Here is a 13,715-nt window from a genome sequence, read left to right as displayed (position 1 = left end):
GGTCTGGGGAGCTGAAAGGTTTTTCCATGCTAATGCTCCCTTGAAGCATTTGCAGAGCCACTTAGGTGCCTGGTCTTGAGAACCAGGGATGGTCGGTTGAAAAGCTTTTTCAATCCCATGGGAACTCTCCCTACCTACCCAAGCGGCTCAACATATACATATCAATGCAACATATACATATTAATAATATATACACACTAATTATTATTATTATTAATAATAATAATAATGATAATAAGGTGTATGTGATAACAAGAACCTAAACAATTTATAAATACATTAAGACAGTAAATTAACATTTAAAAATTATGTAATTAACAGGAAATAAAAGGGTTGAGTTCTTCCTCTAAAAACTGTTGAGGTCTAAGGTTCTAAAAACATTCTGGACTCACACACCATTCCAAGTAATTATAGAAACTTTACACAATTTATTACCACCCTTGAAAAATGTCAGCTACCTATTTTATAAACACAACCCAATCTAAAGCATCCCCATGGGCAGCGCACTGGTTACAGCATTATTTCCTGTACTTCTTGCCAACATGAACACAGATGTTTCCAAACCCTTTCTTCTAATTCACCCATCGCGCTGAGACAGCTACTTTGTTTCCTTTTAGTTATCAAAATCCTGTTGCGGCCAACCCATGTCTTTTGATGAGCTGTTGGCAGAGCGATTAAACATGATCACTAATGCAAGCCGGAATAATCTTCACATTCCAGTTTTCTCCCATAGTCATGAGCATTTTAGTTCCATGAAATGTCATTGTATTATGAACCACAGCTGTGTACAAATGAACTGATATGAAAGAAAAAGGCCAAATGAAATGAAAAGTTCTGAAAAAACATCAATTAAATTATTGATCAAAGTTATCTTCCTATTGTAGAATACAAGAAACAATTTACTGTATAAACAAAGTTACTTTTTATTATGGCACGTGTAACACTGTGTTAAGATTGTGGGCTTGACAATATACATACCAGAGATCAGACATGAATCAGATCTGAATCCAATCTTGGATCATATGCACAAATGAGATGAGATATACTTTATTGATCTCACAGTGGAGAAATTATGTTTACACTCCAGTTACCTCAGACAGCAATTAGTCCACAATTATTACTTGTTTACCGTAATAATGGCACACATCAGAATTAAAGACAGCACATACACATTTGACATTGTTTATGTGCACTAAGTTTGAAGAAGTCCGTTATTCAAATTGAGGCAAGTGGGTGAAGGTCGCGCAGCAACCCTGAGTTGCGCCACCATCAGCTTGGGGGGGGGGAACGGGGACCAGCAGCAGCTAAAACCACACCGCCCCCGCAGAAGGGAAGAGGTGTGACGTGAGCAGAAGCCGGAGTGGGGGGTGTGTGATGGGGGGTAGGAGGGGTGGGGAGAGGGAGTGGAGCATGCTTCAGTCCTATGAAAAACGGTTTATTGTCTTTGTGGGTGGAGATAAGGAGCCAAATAATCACCAAGGCCTGAACACATTCCTCTGGAGGAAAACAGTCGGGCAATTTGTCCTTCAGGCTTGATAAGCCTGACGTGTTGTGGTTTGAGGAGTGAAAAACACTTTTTACAGGTCCACTTGAACAACCAAATCCCAATTATGAATTAAGAATATTCCCCGACCTCCAAAACCTTCAACTTCATCTGCAAGGCACGCATCTGCTCTAAGATGTCATCCAACTTGCATCTGAGTTCAAGAGTCATCGCAGTCTGAGAATGCAATGCCTTGCCAACCTCGTTAATCATGATGGACAAGCGATGGGGCGTGGTTCTTGATGCCGCCGTCTTGCCAATTTTCTGATAGATCAGGGCAGCACATAAGTCAGAGAGTACCAGCCCTGCTACCATAAGACCAAATATGAATAAATCCTCGACGTCCTCAACGGAGAAAGGCGCCAAGCATGCAATACACAAAGACCCCCAGGAGTCGAGAACATAGCCCGCAGGATGCGTTCCATCTGGGCAGGTAGGATCCCCCAGTCCTGACCTTCTTGTAGAAAAGATGGTGTCAATAGCATTCAGAGACCAGCTGATTAATTCCATGGCTAATCCAATAATAGTCCAATAGAACCAGTACCCAATATAATTTGAGGAATTCACAGTCTGGTGAAGTAGGCTGAAGGTTAAAGCAGAGAGCAGAGATAAGGGAGAGTGGAGGAGATGCGACCACCCTCGTCGGAGTCCCAAGCTTTTTTTTTTTTTTTTTTTTTTTTTTTTTTTTGGCCCGAAATTGCCCGAGCCAAGAAAAAAATTACAGTTTTGCCATGTTAACATGGGTTGTAAAAGATATGATTGCTCTGACTTATGACAGCAGTCAAATTGCCAGAGTTTAAATACAAGTCTGATGTGAGTCTGATCTTGGACCACACACACACACACACACACACACACACACACACACATACAAATGGCCCAAGTCAGAAAAAAATAAGAATTTTGCCAAATCAACATGGCAAAATTTTTATTACCCAAGGCCATCAAATATGGCCATCGGGTATTGTGAAGGCTTTGCTTCCATCTGTCCGTCTGTGCTCTGCATAAAGGGCCTTTCACACCGCACATGTTCCATGCATCAGACAGTGCTTCCCAACACATCATGATGTCAGACGCTTCACTTCAGAAACGGCGGGGGGGAGATCGCTACGTCACACTCTGGCTGTTTCCACGACCTGAAAAAAAGTTGAACGATTCTCCCATCACCCTGCTGGGAGAAACTTTTTTTCAGCTACTTTTCGGAGTGATGCCAACCAAGGGAGGACTGACGACTTGGTGGGACATCGATTGAACCGTGACAGCGGGCCGACCCGCATGGAGAAGTCCGGGTTCAGGCATCATCCCTGGGCACAGCGAGACAGGCAGCTGGGATGATGGAGCAAACCCACCCAGTCCAAAATCTCCCACATTTTGGATATATGCGAACTCCCAGTTTGACCAATGGAGCTTAGTTCTGCAGCTTTATCGATATGAGAATAATATAAAAATAAAACATGACGTTTACTGCACTGCTGTGAAGGTTTAATAATCGGCTAACGTTAGCTTAGCCTTTTAGCACAGTTGATCAGAGTGAACGCTTTAATTTGTAAATGGGTCAGTCTTTTTTTTATTTTTACCAAATAAAGCCACAGCTTTTTTCAGAGACCACAAAAGCTCAACTTTAAATAACTTTTTTTTTCAGGCATTTTTTTCTGTCGTGTTTTCCTTTTTTTTTCTTTTTTATATATAAACTGCTTAGTAGATTTTTTTTTTATTTGTCCCAATCAGGAACACTTGCTGTGCAGCCAACCTAAATACAGATGCACTTCAAAAACTTCCATTGATGAGCTGAACACCATGAAGTAAATATCTCTGCTCTTCAAAATAGGAGAAAAGTATCAACAACAACACCAGAGGTCAAAGCTGCAGAAGAGACCTTCATCTTGTCCCGAGAATCCGGCATAACACCACCTGCTTCTAAATAAAAGTCTCTTTAAACAGCAACTATTTTATTATTTTTTAAAAAGCCGTTTCATTTTATATTTTAACAATAAGTGAATGGATCATTAAAAATGTACATGAAATCAAAGTCAAAAGACATTTGCACAGATAGAAGCTCTCCACTTATTGTGGATAATTTTAAAGCACTCACAATCACTAGTCAAGTTCATATTTTAGAAATGACTGTCCTGATCACAACATTAAATCACAATCACATATTTTGATGTAATTACAAATTGAAATGTCTCAATTAAAACAAAATTCATCATGAGGTTTATGTCACAGAAATCCTACTTTACAATCACACTGCAGTCATTCTTAAATTATCTCCTGTTGCATTTATAATAAACATTTGTATTTATTTACAGTGTCTGTTTTTCTGGTTGAAATGAGCCATGAATAATCTACCAGACTTTTAAAAAATGTACAAATTTCCATGTTATTTTATTTGTCTAAAAATAAATGTCCGAGGTCCCTTATGTTAAACAAGAAATTATCTAATCTGAAATAACTGGTGGTTTTAATTTACAGATGAAGAAAGGTTTCTAAAGAACCATTTATTTATTTATTTAGCTATTTTAATTATAAGTGTTCTAAACTTTTTTTTAACAGTAATCAGAAATTTTGAGGTTAAAAAACATTTGTAAGGATTTTTCTTCAGAAAACTGCTCTATAAATGAGCAGTCCTGTGATACGTTTCTGTTTTGTATAGATCAGTGGTTTCTGCACTGATCTGTTTTGTAGAGATCAGTGGATTATGCCACTAGTCTTCTGTGATTTGGCCCGGTGCGTTGTTCCTATTGGACAGTGCGAAGCTACGTCACAGCTCAGAGCGCCAAAAGTTGGATTGGGTTGAACTTTGACCGCGTCAGCCTGTCGACAACCGTCAATGCGCGCTCCCATCAAAGCATCGATTTAGCTCGGCTTTTGACACGACGCTTCTGATGCCTCTAAAAAGCAACGGGTCTCATTGAAAATAATGCTTTGTAGACTGATTTGTGACGCCTCTGACGCTTCCAGTGCATCCGGTGTGAAAGGCCCATGAGGCCAGTCCTATTACTGCCACAGTCTTGAAATTTACAGGGAACATTCTTGAGACACAGACCTTGGAAAAGGTCAAATATGTGTTAGGGATATGTGCAATATGCATGAATCATCTGTGTGAGACTGCTGTGCCATAGGGTTATGTGCAATTTAGATATGTGTATTAGGGATATGTGAATATGCATGAACCATCTGTGCAAGACTGTTGTGCAAAAGGGGTCTGTGCAATATGTGTGTGTGTGTGTGTGTGTGTGTGTGTGTGTGTGTGTGTGTGTGTGTGTGTGTGTGTGTGTGTGTGTGTGTGTGTGTGTGTGTGTGTGTGTGTGTGTGTGTGTGTGTTACGTTATGTGGAATATGCATGAGTTATGTAACTATGCCATGGCAGTTTTATTTGTGCAGGTCTTTTAGTCCAAGACAAATTTCCCGGAGGGGACAATAAAGTGTATTGTATCTTACTTTTCACATCTGCTTCCAACATTAGTGGATCAATTTGTTACAAAGAAGATTCTGCTCTGCCCCCAATATCTGAATCTCTTAAAAATAGTCATCACTTAATGTGTGTTACAGACAACAAAAGAGCACTGTATAAAAGAAAATGAAGGATGGAAATGAGACATTTTAAGTTCTTTATTTTATTTATTTATTTATTTATTATAAGGAAAACTGTGTTTTCAATACATTTTCAATATATGCCCCCCCTCCAAAAAAAAAAAATCTGTGTTCTGTATGTGTTACTACATTTTCCACCATAAGCGTAAAAACAAACTTGATTATTCCAGAGGGGTAAACAATCACTAAATACTTAACTGTGTTATTTGCATAATAGTGACTGTATGACTCACTTCATGAAACCAGTTTTTTTGCTTTTTGTAAAATGGTCTCTGTGCAATCAATTACACAGTTTGTGTTAGCAAAGCTTTTGGCAATGTTACTTTGATTGTTTCACGAGGCAACCAGAGTGAGATCCTTCGTGTGTTCACACATAATGTCTACTCACTGGCAGTAGTGTGCACAGTGAACCAAAACGTTAGCTTTGATAACAGCTAATCAGCTAACTGAAAAGTTATCTTTTATGAAGCTAAACCGATAAAACACCCAAAAAAAATCATCTCAAGCTACAGCTAACCGATAGCTTTCAGTATTGTCTCCGGTACACTTGCAACTACTAACAAACTGATTTTGAGTTTTAACACCACAATCGCTTCTGGTAGTGTCAAAGGCGACCACAGACCCAAACAATGAGTCAGCACTTCTGTCTTTGTGCGCCCTACCGCTGGAAGCTCCTGTTTACTACATATTTTGCAGCAATGAAGCAGGTGAGAGGAGCTAAGTGCAACTCTATACACACACACACACGCACGCACACACACAAAAAACATTCTTTAAAGTAGACCTGCATTGAAATAAATGTGGTCAGATTTCAGAAAGAAATAGCTGATATGTATTTATAAGACCCTTATGAATGCAGTAAAGTAAATCTGTAAGCCCAAATTTGTAATTCTTCATTTAAAAATGACACATTTGCTGCTAAAATTTAGCCCTCTGTGAAAACAGTTTGTACAGCCGTATCATTTCCATGACGTCAGGGACAAGACGACGCGCTCCCGCCTTCAGTCCGATCCCGCATTGAAACTGATTTTATCTGTTAGTAATGTTACTTATACACGTCCTGGTTTCAACATCCAAAAGTAAGCTGCAATGAATGTGAGATACAGATCTGTGTGCTCAGATCAGCAACGACATCGACAGCGGGTGCCGTTCTTCCTCTCCCGCTCTCTGCCTCCGCTGCGCTTATTAAGTCTGCGGGCTCGTTAACGAGCTTGTTAACCACCGACACGGGCCACTCACACCGCCCGTGTCTGCTTTGCAGCCGGTGTTGTGCCAGATTCAGAGCACAACACCGGCATCACCTCTCTGTCTACTGAATGGAGCTGCAGCACACTTGGCACAAGTCCTGAGATTACGCTCGCTGTTTTAATGCGAAGCGGCCGGTACACCTGTTGCTGCAAGGACAGACTTCTTGCGGCAAAATCCACAGCACCGCACGTCTCAGCAATCGAAGCCCCAGAGCTCCATGGATGCTGAGAGAGGTTTATATATTTTTAATGACTGGGATTCTTTGCGGGTCTCGCCTCCATTTCCCGTGATGGTACCGGAGGCGAAAGACAGTAGATTTTCATTGCGACACCACTCAATCAAACGGGCGTATGAAAAAGTCCCCCAAAATAATTTTCAAGCACAAATAAAAGAAATGTGTACTCACCAAACGTGCCGCAAGACAATATGAAGTTTTAAAAAAAGTACATCCTTCCATATAAGACAAGAAAAAGGTGCAGATGCAAACTGACGTAAATCCACAAATTACATTTGGCGCGCAATGCATGCTGGGAGAGAGGGTCTTCTCCGTGACGTCTCGGCAGCGTCCATGATGAGAGGGACAGTTTTGCGGAGGGCTAAATGTTAGCTGTAAATTTGTCATTTTTAAATGAAGATTTCTCCGTTGAATGACAGATCTGGACTTCCAGATTTACTTTACTACATTCAGAAGGATCTTAATGTGTAAATGTAAGTCATTTTTTGGTCCAAAGATCTGACTGCATTTATTTCAATGCAGGTCTACTTTAAGGAAGCGATTGCAGCTCACAATGATTCCAACTGAAAATAACGGAGAAACAACCTGAGCTTCTTCTGGCATTTTTACATAAAACAAACACAAGTTGTCTGTGTGGAGCCTGATCAAAGCGTTTCAAATGCATTTCTCCTGTCATGAATGTACTGAGATTACCCATAATGCACTGGAGACAGCATGTCCACACTAAAACCTTCAAAATTAGTGCATTACTTTAAAACTAAAACATACGAGGGCTGTCAATAAAGTATAGGTCCTTTTTATTTTTTTCAAAAACTATATGGATTTCATTCAAATGTTTTTACGTCAGACATGCTTGAACCCTCGTGCGCATGCCTGAGTTTTTCCACGCCTGTCTGTGACGTCATTCGCCTGTGAGCACTCCTTGTAGGAGGAGTCGTCCAGCCCCTCGTCAGAATTCCTTTGTCTGAGAAGTTGCTGAGAGACTGGCGCTTTGTTTGATCAAAATTTTTTCTAAACCTGTGAGGCACATCGAAGTGGACACGGTTTGAAAAATTAAGCTGGTTTTCGGTGAAAATTTTAACGGCTGATGAGAGATTTTGAGGTGATACTGTCGCTTTAAGGACTTCCCACAGAGCGGGACGTCGCGCAGCGGTCCCAGGCGCCGTCGTCAGCCTGTTTCAAGCTGAAAACCTCCACATTTCAGGCTCTATTGATCCAGGACGTCGTGAGAGAACAGAGAAGTTTCAGAAGAAGTCGGTTTCAGCATTTTATCCGGATATTCCACTGTTAAAGGAGATTTTTTTTAATGAAAGACGTGCGGGCGGATTGCAGCGTCGGCTCGCAGCCGCCGCGACGCTCCGCCACAGGAAAAACACCTCTGTTGGAAGCCTTAAGGACAAGTTGGAACATGTATAGCTGTTAAACAATTTCTCATATACTCACTCCACTGAAAGCCATCAAAAGCCGCCTGGATTTTACAAATGGTTATCAACACGGAGGTGTTTTTCCTGTGCCGCCGCAGGCGTGGAAAAACTCACGCATGCGCACGAGGGTTCAAGCATGTCTGACGTAAAAACCATATGAATGAAATCCATATAGTTTTTGAAAAAAATAAAAAGGACCTATACTTTATTGACAGATCTCGTATATCTGATATTTTCACTTTATAAAACTTCAGACATGACGTTAATTTAAATAACTTGTCCGAAATTAGTTTGGTTAAAATTTTAACTATAATTTAAAACTGTATGCCTCTGGCTGACTTGGGTGATATTGCCAGCATATCAGTATGGGGTCAAAATAAATGATCTTTTTTTTTTCCTTTTGTTTTCTTTCTTTTCCATGACCAGTTCTCCTTTGTCTGCAGAGGATAGAGTGGTTTCTTCTTGAACTAGATCTTCTCTGTTTGCAGAGGATAGAACTGTACATCTCCTATAAAACATTTAACAGGTAGAAACTCAAATCTTTGATATTAGACTTATGTTTCCAACTGTTAAGCTTTGTTCATCACGCCCGCAAAAATATGTTAGCAGTCTAAAAATTATTGAACCAAAATTTATCAGAAGATAATTAGTCTGCTGATGGTTTTCAAAGTCATCTGAAAAGCTAATCCGATAATGAAAGCATTAACTTCAATAATTAGAGGTTAGCGGATTAGCAGAATTGTGCCCACCACTGCTACCCACATACCCACTGTCCTGCTGACCTGAGCTTGTGATATTTTAAATTGGTGTGCCAATTCAGCCATGACAAAGTTTGTCTTAGTTTCATCAAAGCCATTAGAATTTGTGCCACAACTGGCATTGATGGTGAAGTGTTTGAAATTCTGTGAGTGGAATCTCTGCATACAGACAGGCGTCTGCATCACTCTGTAAGATGCAGTCAGCTACAGGGTGTGGCACTCCTGGTGGTGGTGGATGCATTTCACATGTGATGGTGGGCCCTTATGAACAGGTGTGATCCTCCATCGCTGGGCATCACATGATGACTTTTTCAACCTGATCATTCTCATCTTGTCCATCTGAGGGCAGGAATACAGGACATGATGATCAAGAAGTGATGCATTGTGTGTGGGGTTACTTCCTGTGCCTCCGTTGGGGGGGTGCGTTCCGGCGCCGTCGGGCCGCTCCCTTGTTGGTCCGTCATGCTGCCCCAGTGGCTCTGGTGGCTGCCCTTCCTGGCCCCTCTGCCCTTCCACTTCCCTTTTTCGCCTGGTTCCTCCTGGGGCCCTGTGTCCTGGGCCCTTTTCCGTTGTTGCTTGCGGTCGGCCGTATGGCTTCTGACACACCGGAGTGGTCCATGTCTTATGGTAGGGTTCTGTATTTTTATCTTGGCCCAACACACCAGCCACAGTAGTGATCGGATATTTAGCTGTATCAACCTGTGTGTGGCTGGTTATGTGTTCGTGGTCGACATCACAATTCGGTTTTGGGTGCTCTCAAGGGGATCAAGACTCTGGTGTCCTAGATTAGGGAATGAATGCTTACTAACTAGACAACAGACTGTCGCTGTCACTGCTTGTTCATGTGTGGTGGTTTGTTCCGGCATGTTTTATGTTGGGGTCCCATCTCCTTGGTGTCTCACTTCACAGTTATTGCTTTCACCACTTGTCTTTCGTTCTTGTCTGTCTTTGTGTTGTTTTGGTGGTCGGTCCCTCCTGATAGAAGTTGTCATTCGGCTTTGAGTAGGATGTTGTAGGCTGATCGGGAAGGGCGGATGGGGGTCACACACACACACACACACACCACATTCACTTACGCACTACATACCTTCTGTCCTGCAAGAATAAATTGCATATATGTGTATTAATGTTCATAAATGGTTCTGCCAGTGTGGCATTTACCATTATTATATATGCAGACAGGGGAAAAGGAAAAAAAAAAAAAAGAAGTGATGCATTTGGGTTTTCATGACAAGACTTTAATTACACATTAGCCTTCCATCAACTCCAGAACTTCCCACCCATAACAGCATCATCTCTGTGCTCCAGAAACCAAGAGAAAACTTGGTACATAATAACAGCAACAGTATTAAATTCAGATTAAGATTAAAATACTACATTGTTGAATGTTTTGTTGTCTGTATGAAAATTATGGCATTTTTAGGTTCATACTGACCAGCAATACAAATGCATTTTACATTTTAACTCGTAATACATGTTGCTAATGAGCTAATCAGTGACTTGTCCTCCACAAACATGAAATCATACCTGTTATACTGGTGACACTCCTGTCAATCTTCTTTATCTTCTCCTTGTGGTCTGTTACATCCCAGCCACAAAGTGAGACGTTCCTCTGTGGGCTTTTTGTCAACGAAGTGAAAAGAGCACACGTATAACGTTGGTGGTCTTTTCAAGTTGAGCTTTTTCAGCCACACCCTTCTGTGTTCCTCATCTCTCAGTTGGCGGTGGAAACTCTTAAGCCGCGTTCACACTGGGAGCGATGCAACGGACGCGCCACCATCGCCCGGTGTGTTGCTCTGCTTTTGCTGCGAAAATTCGCCTCAGTGCGTCATCAAATAGGAGGAGCTTCCATTCTGCTCGCTGGCTCCGGTTGTCAGTCAAGTTAACATGGCGGACCTTGATCACACGGAGCAAGTTGCTGTGCTCTTAATTGTTGTGGAAAGCTGACAAACATTGCCACCGGCGCCGTCCCTGGGTTCACAACATCCTCACGGGGAGTTTCATTATTTGCTGCAGGAGCTGCGTCTGGATGACGGCTGCTTTCAGTGGTCCTTCCACCTCTGCAGGACCCAGTTTGAGGACCTCCTCTCCCGTTTACGCGTGCACTTGTAAACAATTTTTTTTTAAAAACTCTCCACTGCCGCTGCTGCGGGGCTGCTGCTCGCTCTTCCCCCAAACTCTGTTATAATTGTGTTTATAAACCAGTCACCATTTATTTTATTATACATCTGTGTAGTTAATAAATAAAATAATCTTCACGGATGATTCGCTCGCGCATGTACATGAAAAAAAAAAAAAAACTGTCCGCTGCCACTGCTGTGGGGCTGCTACTCGCTCTTCCCCCAAAAACTCTTGTCATAACTGTGAAATAAAGGACAAAAGGGACATGAGTCCTGTTCACAAGCTGGCTACCAGAGACAGGACATGTTCACATCCAACTCAGTCAAACTCCAGACATCTCCACGTCACTACATATCCAGTCCCTGATTGGTCATCGCAGCGCGACAAGATGAAAAAGTTCACATTTTTCAACTTGGGGAGGAGGGCAACGCGATGCGACGAGACTCGATATTGCGCCAATCACTCAAAATCACTTATTTACGTCACTTCATTCGCGTCCATCGCGTTGCATTGCGTGGCTTGGCGCCACAACACGTCCTTCCATAGGGATTACATGGCAACCTGTCGCTCGCTTCGTGCCCAGTGTGAATGCGGCATTAGTCCAGCTGCATGTTAAAAACATTGCTGTTGTAGCCACAGATTTAACTTCGTCTGGGTGTTAGCGCAATATGTTCTCGAGGTACGCAAGAACATTTTTAAATGCTACGGCAGCTGATCATCATTTAGAAGAGAAAACAATAAATTTTAAAATATACTGGTCTGGGAAACAAAAACCACCAGTAAACAATGGCTCACTGCTACTTCTGGTATCTAACAGGAAGTCGCACCCATAATCGCTTCTACAGCAGCGCCCTCATGAATAAGGTGGATAAAGAGGTGGAGCATAAACACCTGGCGGGACAAATGGAGCCCGAACATGCACACCAGTCTCCAAGCAACTAGCAAAGCCTAAAAGGCAAGATCACTTGAATTTGGATAATTGATTAATGCATATTTTGTGCATGCTGGGTGGTGGTTCTTATAATGAGCAAGTAGAGGCCTGATTTATTCAGTGTGCTTTTTACTCCCTGGTTACTCCTGGTTGATACAGTGGATCCAATACAGTTTCTGATTTGGCACATTTTACCTGTCCATATTTTCTGGTGTTCCCAAGAAATAATCATACAGCTAGGAACTAATCATAACCTACTCTACTTCACCTCTGACAAATTCTCTGCAAATTAATTAATTGCTGCTGTTGAGATTAAACATGTTTTATTTTGAAATTTTATTTTAAATTAAGAAATTAAGAGACGGGTGTGGTATCTGTTCCAGAAACTGCCCTGTCCTGTGTACCTGTATTTCCTGTATATTTGTTTTGTGAATGGTTCTGTAAATTTTTTGTAAGAAAGAGAATTGTTGTGCAATTATTACTCCCCATTCTTGATTATAGTGATATAGTTTATCAAAATACTTCATCTTCTCATCTTAAACAACTTAATGTATTTTACAACAGTTTTTGTAGGTTTATTCTCCGCTGCCCCTTTATGACTCACCATTGTGACTTTTATAACCAGTTGTCCTGGTTTACTCCATTTTCCAGATGATAATTTCACTGGTTGATATTTATTTTGCATTAATGCATTAATCTTAGTTATCCAGAATATTTAAAACAATATTTGACTCCTTTTGGTTTTTGGTTTTTCAATCTTTTTTTGTTGTGCCACAAATTAATAAGGAAATTGGAAAATTTTCATTTAAACATAAAGTGCCCTATGATTGGAACAACCTTCCTTCCTCAATCCACTCTACAACCTCTTTGGTCTGTATTCAAAAGTGCCTTTGTACAACACCTTAAAAATATATGTAACAGTTTTTGATTCTGCTTGTCCATAACAATTTTATTCATTTTGTATGGTAGTACTAATGGGCGAGTGTTAGAGAGTTTTGTGTGTTTGTGTGTGTGGTGTGATTGGTTGTGGGTGTGTGCGTGTAGACATGTTTGAGTGTAATTAATTGTTTGTAGCTGTATTGTTGCCTCTGTTTGTATATTTTGTTATGTGTGTACTGTTGCATGTCTTGCCCATTGGATGTTTTTGTTGATATTATTGAGGACCCCCTTGAAAACAAGATTATTAATCTCAAGGGGTTAATCCTTTCAAGTTAAATAAATAAATATTCTAATTATATGACCAGCACCTGTATATATTAAAAACATGCTTGTGTGCCTGTGTGATTTTATTCGCCAAGTTCAATGTAAGTACATAATATAATTGTAAATACGTTAAAAATACATGGATGACATGAGAAAGTGAAAACACTTATTTCCATTGTGGTTCATTTAAAAATCAGATGACAAAAGAGAAGTAATAATAACATAAAATAATAATAATAATGAGTGTGTATATGATAACAAGAAGAACCAAAACAATTTACAAATACATTAAAACAGTAAATTAACATTAAAAAATGTAATTATGTAATTAACAGTAAATAAAAGGGTTGAGTTCTTTTAAAAACTGTTGGGGTCACATGCCATTCCAACTCATTACAGAAACTTTGCATAATTTATTACCACCCTTGAAAAATGTCAGCAACCTATTTTATAAACACAACGAAATCCAGAGCCCGTAGATCCCCACGGGCAACGCGCTAGTATGGATATACATTTTATTTTGTAAACAATGAGCCTCTGGTTTCTGGATCACTGGCCAACAGGCATCTGTGTTGTTTAACTTGCTAGAAATGCTCTGACAGCCTGGTTTATCACCAGCCAAGCGTACATGGAGGGAGGGGAGGGGCTGGGTCACACT

This window comes from Thalassophryne amazonica, chromosome 1, assembly GCF_902500255.1.
Source record: "Thalassophryne amazonica chromosome 1, fThaAma1.1, whole genome shotgun sequence".
In the NCBI taxonomy this organism is placed as follows: Eukaryota; Metazoa; Chordata; class Actinopteri; order Batrachoidiformes; family Batrachoididae; genus Thalassophryne; species Thalassophryne amazonica.
The sequence above is the reverse complement of the archived record's forward strand: the minus strand, read 5'-3'. Positions refer to the sequence as shown.